Genomic DNA, 15,034 nt, shown 5'->3' on the forward strand with positions numbered 1-15,034 from the left:
ACATATAGTCAGAATTAATGAAATTAATTTTATTGCATGGCTTACAGAAATAAGTTTTTTAACTTTATAATCTTACTATAGGCAGTCCTTACTTAGCATGATACTACAGTAACTGAAACTTGTGAATATTAGTGAAGTGTAATTGCCCTCTATTACCATGGAACAGTGCAAAGCAAGCATTAGTTTATATAATTCATTGTATTTGTATAGTGATTAACAGTTCATAAGCTTTTCTTTGTTTTTTGTTAGTTTTTGGTTAATTAAGATGTTATTTACTATGTTGTAAGACACAATTCCAGCAGACCCAGAATTGGCCTGAGCTATATTAGTGAAGTACTTGTACTGACTCATGGTCAAAGCATGGAACATATTTATTAATACCATCATTTTGTAACCATGTGCCCAAGAAATTTGAGGATGGTTTTTACCAGTTTATCAGCATTGTTTAATCAATAACAATAGACTGATAACTTTAACCTTTTCTTGCTGAAACCCCTAGAGTGTCACCACTGGGTTTGGATACATAACAAGTATATGGCTATGTGGCCAACAGAATATAAGAAACCCCAGTCAAGACTCAGTTACGAATTCCATGGTTGCAAGGTGTGCTGAGCATACATTGGTAGTTCCTGATTCAAAAGAGAAAGCATCCATGCAGCCCTTAAACACAGTCTAAGCCCTCACTTGGCTTTTCAGGACTTCTCGCTGAACTACCATCAGTAGTCTGTTGCCTTCATTTCATGGTCACAGTATGCTTGCCACACTCCCAGCCTCACATCTCCTGCCAAGGAAGGAAAAAAGCAAAAAGTTGAGAGGTGAACTAACAAAGGCATTCTAACAAATTTAAAATGTAAAACAAAATCAACCAAACAAACAAAAAATAAACAAAGACAACAACAACAACAAAAATACCTTTCTTAGAAACTAGTCCAGAAACTTTTTGCATCTCATTATCCAAAAGAGGGTTGGTTACAGGGTCATGCTTAACTTCAGGAGAGCAAAAGAAATGGAACGTTCTTATTTTCTAGACTTTAAAAAAGAGGAAGATAATTGAAAAGAGATTGAAAGGGGGGCTGTGAATGGCTTTTGAGTGCAAATAAGCAGGAAACTTCAAAATCTTAATATCTCAAAATAGTATTCCACCACAACCTTGCGTCTTAATCTGCTATTTGTAAATTAGCTGCTTTAGTGCAGCATAGGAAAAAAGCTACAAAATATTATGTTTCTTTTAAGGGGAAGAAAACACCTAGATTCAGAGTTAACTGAAATAAATCTTCACCTTTATGTAAAGGCCCTGTGTCCTGTGGTTGTATCTTATATCTTCATGTAAAATACTGTTGATTTCAGCAAATATTTGTGGTAAAGATAATCTATGAGGGGAGGGGGGTTAATGTTTGGAGCACTTACTAGAACATTATATAAACAATGCCATACTCAATCAGGCAGCCTACCACATCACACCCCTCTATCTTATTGAATAATCAGTCCTCCTGATACAGAAAATATCAATGGAAACTTGTCTTAATGGACAGTTAATCAACAACTGGAATTGGCTGTGCTAGCTTTGAGGTAACTAATAAATTTAGAAAGTATTGACAACTGTCAGAATTTTATGGCCAAATTTAGTAATTCATAACTAAAATATTATGAATACACCAAATTTCATAAATACACTGGATGTTTACTTCATTCTTTGGACATTAGATTACATCAAGAAGTAAATTCAAGGCAGTGCTTGGATTTTATGTATTAAGCTTCATGCCCAACATTTTATGGGACCTTTATTATTTTGCTGGATAAATATCCTTTTAAAGTATTTGGAATAAATAGTGTTCATGGGACTCACTGTATGCTAGCAGCACATAACTGAATAGATCATATAAAAGAGAAAGTAGTAAATAGAGAATGTGCCCAACAGTTACTGTCATTTTTAATACATCACTGATTTTTTAACATTTCTAAGATATTTAATTTCAACATGGAGTTGGAATGAGTTTAGATATTGAAATGTAAGTAATTCCAAAAATCTTCAAGAGATTTTGAAAGTGAACTTAGATTCTAGTGAACTACATAATGATACATGACCCATCTTCCCAGCTCATTTATTATTCATTTATTATAGTGTTGCTGACCCAGATACCTGCATGAAGTTTCAATTCATTCTGTGTCCTTGGAATAATTTAAATACAAGCACTGCAATGGAGGTAAATTGGGAAGGAGGGGCTCTTAAAGCACCATATGATCCTATTTCTAAACTCAGACATACTTGAAGATTTCAATAGTAAAGAGTTACTGTTGATGCTGAACCCTGAGACTTGGTGTCCTATGAAGAAAAAAAATATACAGAAATGGAAAACTTATGTCAGGAGAAAGACTGAGGTGGTCTGCCATTTCTACCCTCATGGGGTATGAAAAAAAAAAAATGAAGACAGAACTAGATGAGGAGGTCAAACACCAGGATCATCACCTCCCTGCAGTACTTCCCTTGTAGCTAGATAGGAAGAATTTAAAAGTATACAGAAAGATAGCAGAGAATCTAATACCTGTTGGCGCAGAGTTAGAGGAATAATAATGTGGAGGTATCAGTATTAGTAAGAGGAGGATAAGTAGATGAGCCTGAGGTAGTAACCTGGTGTTTCATGGCATATTGCCTGCAAAGTCCCTCATGCCCTGGTGAAAGAGTAGAAAGTTACTGAAAGGATCTGTGGACCAGCAGATGCCAGGTTGGAGAAAAGGCAAGGGAACGTATCTTTTTGTGGCTGTGTAAGGTTATGAAAATATTGTCTTCTACAACAGCTCCCTCTGCTCTAGGAATTTCCTGCCTTGAAAGGTATATCAAACCATTGTAATGCCGGTCCTGATTTTGCCCCATGTGATTACATTAGGAGCTGTAACCTCAAATACTTACCCAATAAAATGTCATGTCACTGGGTCCCGTGGAGAGCACATGGCCTTTCTTAAAGGGTTAGAATTAGCTCTAAGGAACAGTTGCTACAGAGGATTGCTGGCCTAGTGTTGCCAGATTTTCTCATTTTTAAAGACAATGTTAAATCTTCATTTTACTGGAATCGTCTATGTTTTTAAATATGATCAAATAATCCAGTTTTTTGTTTGTTTTTTTTTAAAGGCAGCAAACAAAACATATGATCCATTATCCATCAGCTTGCTGACATTATAGAATATGCTGGATTGGTCTTACACAAATCAGCCCTTTACCTATGTGAGGGGAAAAAAAAAATGGACTGCCAAGATTAGTGTAATGTGGGCTTTTTTCCCAGATAGGTAAGGTTTCTGGGATTACACTTTTCTCATATTTTTGTTTTCATCTCTTTTCAACTACTTCAATTTGAGAATCTTGTGTCTACCCAATCCATGATGAAACGATGTGTTTTTCTACATTACTGATGTAATTTAAGTAACCAGAAACATAATCCAAACCTATCACAGTCATATGCAAATAAACTTATTTAGATCTGCTTGAGATAATTACTGAAGAAGAGGAACTTTTGTTTCCTATTTCCTGGTTTGTCCATAACATTTTTGTATTCGTATCTCTGGGATTTTCTTGGTGTCTTTGTTATTTTTCTTTTTCAGTTTTGAGCACTTTATAGGGTATCTTTTTCTCCCCTCAAGAAATAAGGATCTAAAGTAATAAGTACTCTTCACTTTTTATTCATTTAGATGGCCAATATCATAAATATTCTTGAAGATTTCCACGCATGCAGGATGACAATGGAAAGTAGTGGGCGGTTTTACATTTATTTCACTACAAAGGTGTGCATAATATGTGTTTTTAATTTTTTTTTTATTTTTTGGCTTCAACAAAACAATAGTTCAAAAGTATCTTACAAACAATTACAAACAGAAGCAGGAGCCACATGTTAAATATGCTGCTATGGCTATTACTCTCCTTTTACTCACATTTAGAAAGAAATTCTTTTTTTTTTTTAATTTTATTTTTTATAAACATATATTTTTATCCCGAGGGGTACAGGTCTGTGAATCGCCAGGTTTACACACTTCACAGCACTCACCATAGCACATACCCTCCCCAATGTCCATAACCCCACCCCCCCTCTACCAACCCCCCTCCCCCGATCAACCCTCAGTTTGTTTTGTGAGATTAAGAGTCACTTATGGTTTGTCTCCCTCCCAACCCATCTTGTTTCATTTACTCTTCTCCTACCCCCTTACCCCACATGTTGCATCTCCTCTCCCTCATATCAGGGAGATGATATGATAGCTGTCTTTCTCCGATTGACTTATTTCGCTAAGCATGATACCCTCTAGTTCCATCCATGTCGTTGCAAATGGCAAGATTTCATTTCTTTTGATGGCTGCATAGTATTCCATTGTGTATATATACCACATCTTCTTTATCCATTCGTCTATAGATGGACATCTAGGTTCTTTCCATAGTTTGGCTATTGCTGCTATAAACATTCGGGTGCACGTGCCCCTTCGGATCACTACGTTTGTATCTTTAGGGTAAATACCCAGCAGTGCAATTGCTGGGTCATAGGGTAGTTCTATTTTCAACATTTTGAGGAACCTCCATGCTGTTTTCCAGAGTGGTTACACCAGCTTGCCTTCCCACCAACAGTGTAGGAGGGTTCCCCTTTCTCCGCATCCTCGCCAGCATCTGTCATTTCCTGACTTGTTAATTTTAGCCATTCTGACTGGTGTGAGGTGACATCTCATTGTGGTTTTGACTTGTATTTCCCTGATGCCGAGTGATATGGAGCACTTTTTCATGTGTCTGTTGGCCATCTGGATGTCTTCTTTGCAGAAATGTCTGTTCATGTCTTCTGCCCATTTCTTGATTGGATTATTTGTTCTTTGGGTGTTGAGTTTGCTAAGTTCTTTATAGATTTTGGACACTAGCCCTTTATCTGATATGTCATTTGCAAATATCTTCTCCCATTCTGTCAGTTGTCTTTTGGTTTTGTTCACTGTTTCCTTTGCTGTGCAAAAGCTTTTGATCTTGATAAAATCCCAATAGTTCATTTTTGCCCTTGCTTCCCTTGCCTTTGGTGATGTTCCTAGGAAGATGTTGCTGTGGCTGACGTCAAAGAGGTTGCTGCCTGTGTTCTCCTCAAGGATTTTGATGGATTCCTTTCTCACATTGAGATCCTTCATCCATTTTGAGTCTATTTTCATGTGTGGTGTAAGGAAATGATCCAATTTCATTTTTCTGCATGTGGCTGTCCAATTTTCCCAACATCATTTATTGAAGAGGCTGTCTTTTTTCCATTGGACATTCTTTCCTGCTTTGTCGAAGATGAGTTGACCATAGAGTTGAGGGTCCATTTCTGGGCTCTCTATTCTGTTCCATTGATCTATGTGTCTGTTTCTGTGCCAGTACCATGCTGTCTTGATGATGACAGCTTTGTAATAGAGCTTGAAGTCCGGAACTGTGATGCCACCAACTTTGGCTTTCTTTTTCAATATTCCTTTGGCTATTCGAGGTCTTTTCTGGTTCCATATGAATTTTAGGATTATTTGTTCCATTTCTTTGAAAAAAATGGATGGTACTTTGATAGGAATTGCATTAAATGTGTAGATTGCTTTAGGTAGCATAGACATTTTCACAATATTTATTCTTCCAATCCAGGAGCATGGAACATTTTTCCATTTCTTTGTGTCTTCCTCAATTTCTTTCATGAGTACTTTATAGTTTTCTGAGTATAGATTCTTAGTCTCTTTGGTTAGGTTTATTCCTAGGTATCTTATGGTTTTGGGTGCAATTGTAAATGGGATGGACTCCTTAATTTCTCTTTCTTCTGTCTTGTTATTGGTGTAGAGAAATGCAACTGATTTCTGTGCATTGATTTTATATCCTGACATTTTACTGAATTCCTATACAAGTTCTAGCAGTTTTGGAGTGGAGTCTTCTGGGTTTTCCACATAGAGTATCATATCATCTTCAAAGAGTGATAGTTTGGCTTCTTCTTTGCCCATTTGGATGCCTTTAATTTCCTTTTGTTGTCTGATTGCTGAGGTTAGGACTTCTAGTACTATGTTGAATAGCAGTGCTGATAACGGACATCCCTGCCGTGTTCCTGACCTTAGCGGAAAAGCTTTCAGTTTTTCTCCATTGAGAATGATATTTGCGGTGGGTTTTTCATAGATGTCTTTGAAAATATTGAGGTATGTGCCCTCTATCCCTACACTTTGAAGAGTTTTGATCAGGAAGGGATGTTGTACTTTGTCAAATGCTTTTTTAGCATCTATGGAGAATACCATTTGGTTCTTGTTCTTTCTTTTATTAATGTGTTGTATCACATCGGTTGATTTGTGGATGTTGAACCAACCTTGCAGCCCTGGAATAAATCCCACTTGGTCGTGGTGAGTAATCCTTTTAATGTACTGTTGAATCCTATTGGCTAGTATTTTGGTGAGAATTTTTGCATCTGTGTTCATCAAGGATATTGGTCTGTAGTTCTCTTTTTTGATGGGATTCTTGTCTGGTTTGGGGATCAAGGTGATGCTGGCCTCATAAAATGAGTTTGGAAGTTTTCCTTCCATTACTATTTTTTGGAACAGTTTCAGGAGAATAGGAATTAGTTCTTCTTTAAATGTTTGGTAGAATTCCCCTGGGAAGCCGTCTGGCCCTGGGCTTTTGTTTGTTTGGAGATTTTTGATGACTATTCCAATCTCCTTACTGGTTATGGGTCTGTTCAGGCTTTCCATTTCTTCCTGGTTCAGTTGTGGTAGTTTATATGTCTCTAGGAATGCATCCATTTCTTCCAGATTGTCAAATTTGTTGGCGTAGAGTTGTTCATAGTATGTTCTTATAATTGTCAGTATTTCTTTGGTGTTGGTTGTGATCTCTCCTCTTTCATTCATGATTTTATTGATTTGGGTCTTTTCTCTTTTCTTTTGATAAGTCTCACCAGGGGTTTATCAATCTTATTAATTCTTTCAAAGAACCAGCTCCTAGTTTCGTTGATTTGTTCTATTGTTTTTTTGGTTTCTATTTCATTGATTTCTGCTCTGATATTTATGATTTCTCTTCTCCTGCTGGGTTTAGGGTTTCTTTCTTGTTCTTTCTCCAGCTCCTTTAGGTGTAGGGTTAGGTTGTGTACCTGAGACCTTTCTTGTTTCTTGAGAAAGGCTTGTACCGCCATATATTTTCCTCTCAGGACTGCCTTTGTTGTGTCCCACAGATTTTGATCTGTTGTGTTTTCATTATCATTTGTTTCCATGAATTTTGTCAATTCTTCTTTGATTTCCTGGTTGACCCATTCATTCTTTAGAAGGATGCTGTTTAGCCTCCATGTATTTGGTTTCTTTCCAAATTTCCTCTTGTGATTGATGTTCTAGCTTCAGAGCATTGTGGTCTGAAAATATGCAGGGAATGATTCCAATCTTTTCATAATGGTTGAGACCTGATTTAGGACCGAGGATGTGATCTATTCTGGAGAATGTTCCATGTGCACTGGAGAAGAATGTGTATTCTGTTGCTTTGGGATGAAATGTTCTGAATATACTGTGATGTCCATCTGGTCCAGTGTGTCATTTAAGGCCTTTATTTCCTTGTTGATCTTTTGCTTGGATGATCTGTCTATTTCAGTGAGGGGAGTGTTAAAGTCCCCTACTATTATTGTATTATTGTCGATGTGTTTCTTTAATTTTGTTATTAATTGGTTTATATAGTTGGCTGCTCCCACATTAGGGGCATAGATATTTAAAATTGTTAGATCTTCTTGTTGGACAGTTCCTTTGAGTATGATATAGTGTCCTTCCTCATCTCTTATTATAGTCTTTGGCTTAAAATCTAATTGATCTGATAGAAGGATTGCCACTCCTGCTTTCTTCTGATGTCCATTAGCATGGTAAATTCTTTTCTAGCCCCTCACTTTAAACGTGGAGGTGTCTTCAGGTTTAAGATGAGTTTCTTGTAGGCAACATATAGATGGGTTTTGTTTTTTTATCCATTCTGATTCCCTGTGTCTTTTGATTGGGGTATTTAGCCCATTAACATTCAGGGTAAGTATTGAGAGATATGAATTTAGTGCCATTGTATTGCGTGTAAGGTGACTGTTATTGTATATTGTCTCTGTTTCTTTCTGATCTACTACTTTTAGGGTCTCTCTTTGCTTAGAGGACCTCTTTCAATATTTCTTTTAGAGCTGGTTTGGTGTTTGCAAATTCTTTCAGTTTTTGTTTGTCCTGGAAGCTTTTAACCTCTCCTTCTATTTTCAATGATAGCCTAGCTGGATATAGTATTCTTGGCTGCATGTTTTTCTCGTTTAGTGCTCTGAATATATCATGCCAGCTCCTTCTGGCCTGCCAGGTCTCTGTGGATAAGTCTGCTGCCAATCTAATATTCTTACCATTGTATGTTACAGACTTCTTTTCCCAGGCTGCTTTCAGGATTTTCTCTTTGTCACTAAGACTTGTAAATTTTACTATTAGGTGATGGGGTGTGGACCCATTCTTATTGATTTTGAGAAGGGTTCTCTGCACCTCCTGGATTTTGATGCTTGTTCCCTTTGCCATATTGGGGAAATTCTCTCCAATAATTATCTCCAACATACCTTCTGCTCCCCTCTCTGTTTCCTCTTCTTCTGGAATCCAAATTATTCTAATGTTGTTTCGTCTTATGGTGTCACTTATCTCTCGAATTCTCCCCTCGTGGTCCAGTAGCTGTTAGTCCCTCTTTTGCTCAGCTTCTTTATTCTCTGTCATTTCGTCTTCTATATCGCTAATTCTTTCTTCTGCCTCATTTATCCTAGCAGTGAGAGCCTCCATTTTTTATTGTACCTCATTAATAGCTTTTTTTATTTCAACTTGGTTCGATTTTAGTTCTTTTATTTCTCCAGAAAGGGCTTTTATATCTCCCGAGAGGGCTTCTCTCATATCTTCCATGCCTTTTTCGATCCCAGCTAGAACCTTGAGAATCGTCATTCTGAACTCTAGATCTGACATATTACCAATGTCTGTATTGATTAGGTCCCTAGCCTTTGGTACTGCCTCTTGTTTATTTTTTTGTGGTGAATTTTTCCGCCTTGTCATTTTGTCCAGATAAGACTATATGAAGGAGCAAGTAAAATACTAAAAGGGTGGCAACAACCCCAGGAAAATATGCTTTAGCCAAATCAGAAGAGATCCCAAATCGTGAGGGGGGAGAAAAGGGATAAAAAGGTTCAGAAAGAAAAAAAAAAAAAGAAAGAAAGAATTAAAGAAAGAAAACCAATAAAGAAAAAATATAAAAAGGAAAATATACATATATATATATTAGATAAACTAGTTTAAAAACGTTAAAAAAGAAAAGGGTAAAAGTTAAAAAATTTAGCAGAAGAAGAGGAAAAAAAAATTGAAAAAGAAAAAAAATTAACTGCAAGGCTAAAGAATCATGGGGAGAAAGCCATGAGTTCCATGCTTTGCTTTCTCCTCCTCTGGAATTCAGCTTCTCTCCTTGGTATTGAGACTGTACTCCTTGGTAGGTGAACTTGGTCCTGGCTGGGTTTCTTGTTGATCTTCTGGGGGAGGGGCCTGTTGTAGGGATTCTCAAGTGTCTTTGCCCCAGACAGAGTTGCACCGCCCTTTCCAGGGGCCGGTCTGAGTAATCCACTTGGGTTTGCTTTTGGGGGCTTTTGTTCCCTGAGCGCTTTCCGTAGAGTTCCAGAGGATGGGAATGAAGATGGCGGCCTCCCAGTCTCCAGCCCGGAGGAGCCAAGAGCCCGGGGCCCCACTCCTCAGTGCGCCCTCAGAGAACAGCGCCCAATTATTCCCGTCACCCTGCTTCCAGCCGCGCTCCAAGCTCACCGAGCCTGCGACCAGTTCAAGGTAACCCCGAGCTTAGAGCTCACTCCTGGGCTCTGTCTCTGTAGCCAGCTTCCCCGTTCTAATACCTGTAAGCTCTGTGACACTCAGACACCCCCGATCCTTCTGCGACCCTGCGGGACCTGAGGCCGCGCTGACCCCGCCTGGGCTTCACCCTGGTTAAGCCTCTGGAGCGATGTCCCTCAGTGGAACAGGCTTTTAAAAGTCCCGATTTTGTGCTCTGTTGCTTCACCGCTTGCCGGGAGCCGGCCCCTCCCCCCGCGGTCTATCTTCCTGTCGCTTTGGATTCACTTCTCCGCCAGTCCTACCTTTCAGAGAGTGGTTGATTTTCTGTTTCTAGAATTGCTGTTCTTCTTCTCTTCGATCTCCCATTGGATTTGTAGGTGTTTGCAATCTTTAGATAAGCTATCTAGCTGATCTCCTGCTACCTGAAGTAGTCTCAGCCTGCTACTTCTCTGCCATCTTGACTCCTACCCTCAGAAAGAAATTCTTGACACTATCTTATATCTTTTTTATATCACCTTGGGCTCAGTAATAAAATATAAAATCTTCATAGATGCCTGGGTGTCTCCATTGGTTAAGCCACTGCCTTTAGCTCAGGTCATGATCTTGGAATTTTGGGATCAAGTCCCACATCAGGGTCCCAGCTCTGCCGGGAGTCTGCTTTTCCCTCTGACCTTCTCCCCTCTCATGCTCTCTCTCTCTCAAATAAATAAATAAAATTTTAAAAAATAAATGAAATCTTCAGGATTAAGAATTAGCAACAACAACAACAACAACCCCTCATAGTAATTTTGGTAAATATGAACATACATAGTAGTACCCATGAACTGTTCAGATCAAAATACAAGTCCAGGGAATTGGTGGTCAGGTTCTAGTGCCCACAATGGGGAGGGGTGAAAATAGGTATGGCATTGGAATTATTCAAGATGACACAACATTTACTGTAAACATGATAGTATTTAGCTATTTAAAACAGCAAATATAATAGTGACTACTTAAAATAGTAAATGTAATATGTGATTACATTTAAATAAATTGAGAGTTAAAAGGAGGGTATACAATGCAGTTGGGAGAAAGATAAATAAAGCCCTCTTAATGTCCTTGTTACAGATGGAAAGAGGTTAAAATTATCTTTTAATGTTAGACCTTGTTAGGAATGTATCCTGTGAATTGTGTCAGACCGATGAATCACAGATCTGTACCCCTGAAACAAATAATACATTGTATGTTAAAAAAAAAAAAAGTTTAGGGAGGAAAAAAAAAGAATGTATGCTGTACTTTCTAGAAAAAAAAAACTCAAAACAAGAAATGTACAAGATATAACTGAGAATCAAAAAGAGAGGAAAAATATTTTTCAATATTTAATCATTTCAGAGAAGGCAAAAAATAGAGGAAATTTGACAAAGTAGGAACTAGTGAAATAGATATGAATAAAAATTAGATATAATCCCATTACATGCAAAAAGGACTATTGCCCCCATTAATACACACACACAAAATAAGTATTAAGACTGGATAGAAAACTAAGGCTGATTATATGCTGCTTCAAACACAGACCTAGTGACCTGCAACTTAGATGTGGGGAGATGACTCCCTATATGGATGTGAATGAAATAGAAAATATAGAAAACAAATAAAGATCCATGGGTGACAGAATGAAAAAGCATACCTGATGTTCAATAGCATTGCTGAGAAGTGAGCATAGAGAGAATTTGGAAAGAATCTTTTAAGAGATAGCAACTGAGAATTTTCAGAATTGAAGAAGTGCCTGAGTCTTAGGCTGAGACAGGAACCTCCCCCCACAAGACCTAAGAAAGATAAATAAAAATAAATAAGCATTTAGACTAGCATTGTGGTGCAACTGCAGAATATCACAGAAGTAAAGACAAATAGGCAGATAAAATGAGTTGTCCTGCCGGGAGGAGAGAGAAGGATGAAAAGTCTTGCTCACACCAGACTGCGAGCCCCCAGAGAGCAGGGATCAATCCTCATTTTTCTTTAAACTTCTGGCATCTAGTTTACTGTCTCACTTTTAAGTATTCTTCGAGCTTACAAGGCAGAATGAAACCCGTGTTATGGTAGGAGTATAAATTAAAGTGATGTGAGAGCAGAGAGGAGGAAATAATTCCTTCCAAATGGGATCACGGAAACAGGACAACCAGGGAAATCTCATGCAGCACAAGTGCGAAGGATTGCAACAGCGGCACCAGTGCTTGGGGCATGGCATGCGCAAGACACGAGGCAGATACTGTGGTTGGTGGACATGAAGAGCTCTGTTTGGATGGGTTCTAGAGGGAAAGGAGCATGTGGTGAAGGACTTCACGTGTTGGACAATGCAAGCCTGGGTCAGGCCAGACTGAAGAACAGCAGAGTTGAATTTCTCATCAATGGAATCTGGATTTTTTTCTAAAGGCAAAAATGATCCAGTGAGTTTATTTGTTTATATTTTTGTTTAAGCAGTGAATCGTTATGATCAGACCTGTGCTCTGGAAAGATCAATCTTGCCAGAGTGTATGGGATGTATTAGAAGGAGCTACTGCGGGCAAGGAGATCAGGTACAAAGTTTAGACAATAGTCAAGATGAGAAGAAAATTAGCCTTTTTTGCTTTGATGTTTTCTGTATATCCTAAAGGGTGCAGTGTGTGTGTGTGTGTGTGTGTGTGTGTGTGTGTGTGTGTAAATAGAAAGGATGACAGTGTATATACAATGCTGTGTTTAAATTCATGGAATTATTCCAGCTATGGTACAATATAATTAACTTTGAACTTTGAAAACTCAGCACTACCACTTTTTAGCTATGGAGTCTTGGGAAAGTTAAAGTTCAAATACGTAAATATCAACTGTCTCGTTTTACCTCATCTTTAAAATGCATGATGTGAGAATTAAATGAAATTAATTAAACAGCATTGCATATATTAAAAGTTCTAATTATAGTGCTTAGTATGTATAGAAAATAATTATTGGATAGTAGAATGAAAGGCTGGAAATTAACATCCATATTTTCCCATTTGCTTTAAACTTTCCCAGAACTTCTTGCTGTCAGGTAATGATGCCTTATCCTTTCAACCATGGCTCAGAGTTGAGCATGTTACAACAACTTTCATGTGGCTTAGAGGCTCTATGTAGCACTATATCTTGTTTTCATCATGGCCTTTGAAGGATATTCTTTCAGGGTACCTGGACGGCTCAGTCAGCTAAGGATCTACCTTCAGCTCAGGTCATGATCCCAGAGTCTGGGAATCAAGTCCTGCATTGTTGTCCTGGTTCAGCAGGGGAGTCTGCTTCTCCCTTTTCCTTTCAGCCTGCTTGTGCTTATGTTTTTTCTTCCTCTAGTACCGTAGAGCTAATCATGTTACTTTGCACAGTATTGCTCGCAAGGTTGATGTCATTTTCAGAAAACTATGACTGCTAGGTTAATGAGAAACCTACTTTGAGTCAACAATTTGTAGCTCTTGGGCTGCATAAATATAAGCAAAGTATCCAGAGCATAAAAGAGTCTTCTCTGTTAGAACACAGGGGAACACAACTTCAGTTCTGAGCCTTACTGTCCTACATTGTCTGCACAGTTAATCTAGAACAAAGAAAATGAGATTTTTTTTTGTATTGTTAAACACCCTGAACTAGGATCATTGGATTTATATAAGGCTATAATTTGATCCTGACATTAGATAGAATTTTCTAATGACAAAAGCTTCCAGACAACAGAATGAACTATGTTAGTATTTAATGATTTCTCTGCCAGAGGACTCTGCTCAGATATAATCTGGCTCACTCCTTAGGATGGGGACTGGGGCAATACCAACCACTCTAAGGCCACCAATTTTGAGTCTTTTGATCTTCAGCAAAACCCTTCTGGTTCCTCCTCTTTGCTGATATAGCTTTGAGGATTTTAAACAGAAGAATAATTTCATGTTGATTAAATTCTAATGAAATTAACATTACATCAGTGATTACCATTGTAAAGTACCATTGTAAAGACTTATATTTGTTTATTTAATACTTATACCAACACTGAAAGATATAATTTTTGTAATTTTATAATTTCTCAGTGGCTACAAACAGATACACTGTTGAATGAAAAAAAAATACAAAATATAATGTGAAGTGTGTTACAAATTATGGAAACAGTGATTCTGTTTCCATATATGGTGATTTTATATATATATACACATCACACACATAAAAATGATCAGAATAATATACACTAAAATGATCATCATGGTCAGAGCTGGGTTATAGGTTATGAAAACTTCTTAATTTCTCTCTTAGACACTTCAGATTTTCCAAACTACCTACAAAGATAAGCATGACTTTCATTTTCAGACATTAATATTTATATAGCTATTTAGAAAAATAAATAACTCAAGATGATATAGAGAATAAGCAGTAGAATCTGATGATGTTTCCTGATGTAAAAGCAGTTGAGAGAAGGGAGTTCACCCTTACCTAAGTCCAAAATTTTGAGCTGTTCTTTGTCCCACTTTTTTTCCAGGCAAGTTTCACTGCCATTGATTCAAGGACAAGAAGAAGAAAAATGGCCCATTCTCTTAATGATGACAAATAGCAGCTTTGGTCCTTACCTGAGAGGCTGTGGTAACCTGGACCTGTCTTTTGTGTGTGCCCATGGGCGGCAAGCAGGAATTCAGTGTGGTAGCTGGAACCTGGCTGGGCTTCAATTTGGCGTGTGTCTAACATTGTTCAGGGAACACTTTGTGCCTGCTGAGGCACACTCCTCTCCCAAGGCCTAGAGCTAAGAAAACAAAAGCTCCTGGTGCCAAGGCTACTGGTCTTATCTGTAAATCATTTATTCTTCTTTCCTGTCTCCTCAGGGTGCTTAGACCTTAGCCCAGAACTTGAGCAGGCACAACTCATCAATTTTTCACTGACAAGTTAAGAGACCAAGTAGATTTAGCTCACTAATTACTGAAACTGTGTCAGATCTAATATTTGGGTATCTTTTTGACCTACTGGTGACTAGTACTATCAAGAATGTGTGTGTGCGTGTGTGTGTGTGTGTGTGTGTGTGTGTGTACATATGTTTACAACACATTTACAACTATATGTACATGATCATTAATCAAAAATGTGAATGTATGAGATTAATTTTACTTGTAGTTTTTTGAAATCATAGTTCCAACCTTAGCTGATTTAATTTTTTCTATGTTTGTGCATGCTAGGGTGAAAATATTGAAACAGAGAAAAGAGGACAATAAGAACTTTGTTTCTCATGTTCAATTTT

At 37.8% G+C, this 15,034-nt stretch overlaps 1 long non-coding RNA gene across 1 annotated transcript; it reads right to left on the bottom strand.

The window, feature by feature from the left end:
- Nucleotides 1-426: 426 nt before the first annotated feature.
- Nucleotides 427-14,344, bottom strand: LOC125084927 (uncharacterized). Its single transcript, XR_007122743.1, has 3 exons — nt 14,242-14,344; nt 2,544-2,670; nt 427-781 (listed from the first exon to the last, which is right to left on the bottom strand). It is a non-coding gene; the product is annotated as an uncharacterized LOC125084927 (long non-coding RNA).
- Between the last annotated feature and the right edge of the window lie 690 nt (nt 14,345-15,034).

The sequence above is a fragment of the Lutra lutra genome, chromosome 1 (assembly GCF_902655055.1).
Source record: "Lutra lutra chromosome 1, mLutLut1.2, whole genome shotgun sequence".
Classification (NCBI taxonomy): domain Eukaryota; kingdom Metazoa; phylum Chordata; class Mammalia; order Carnivora; family Mustelidae; genus Lutra; species Lutra lutra.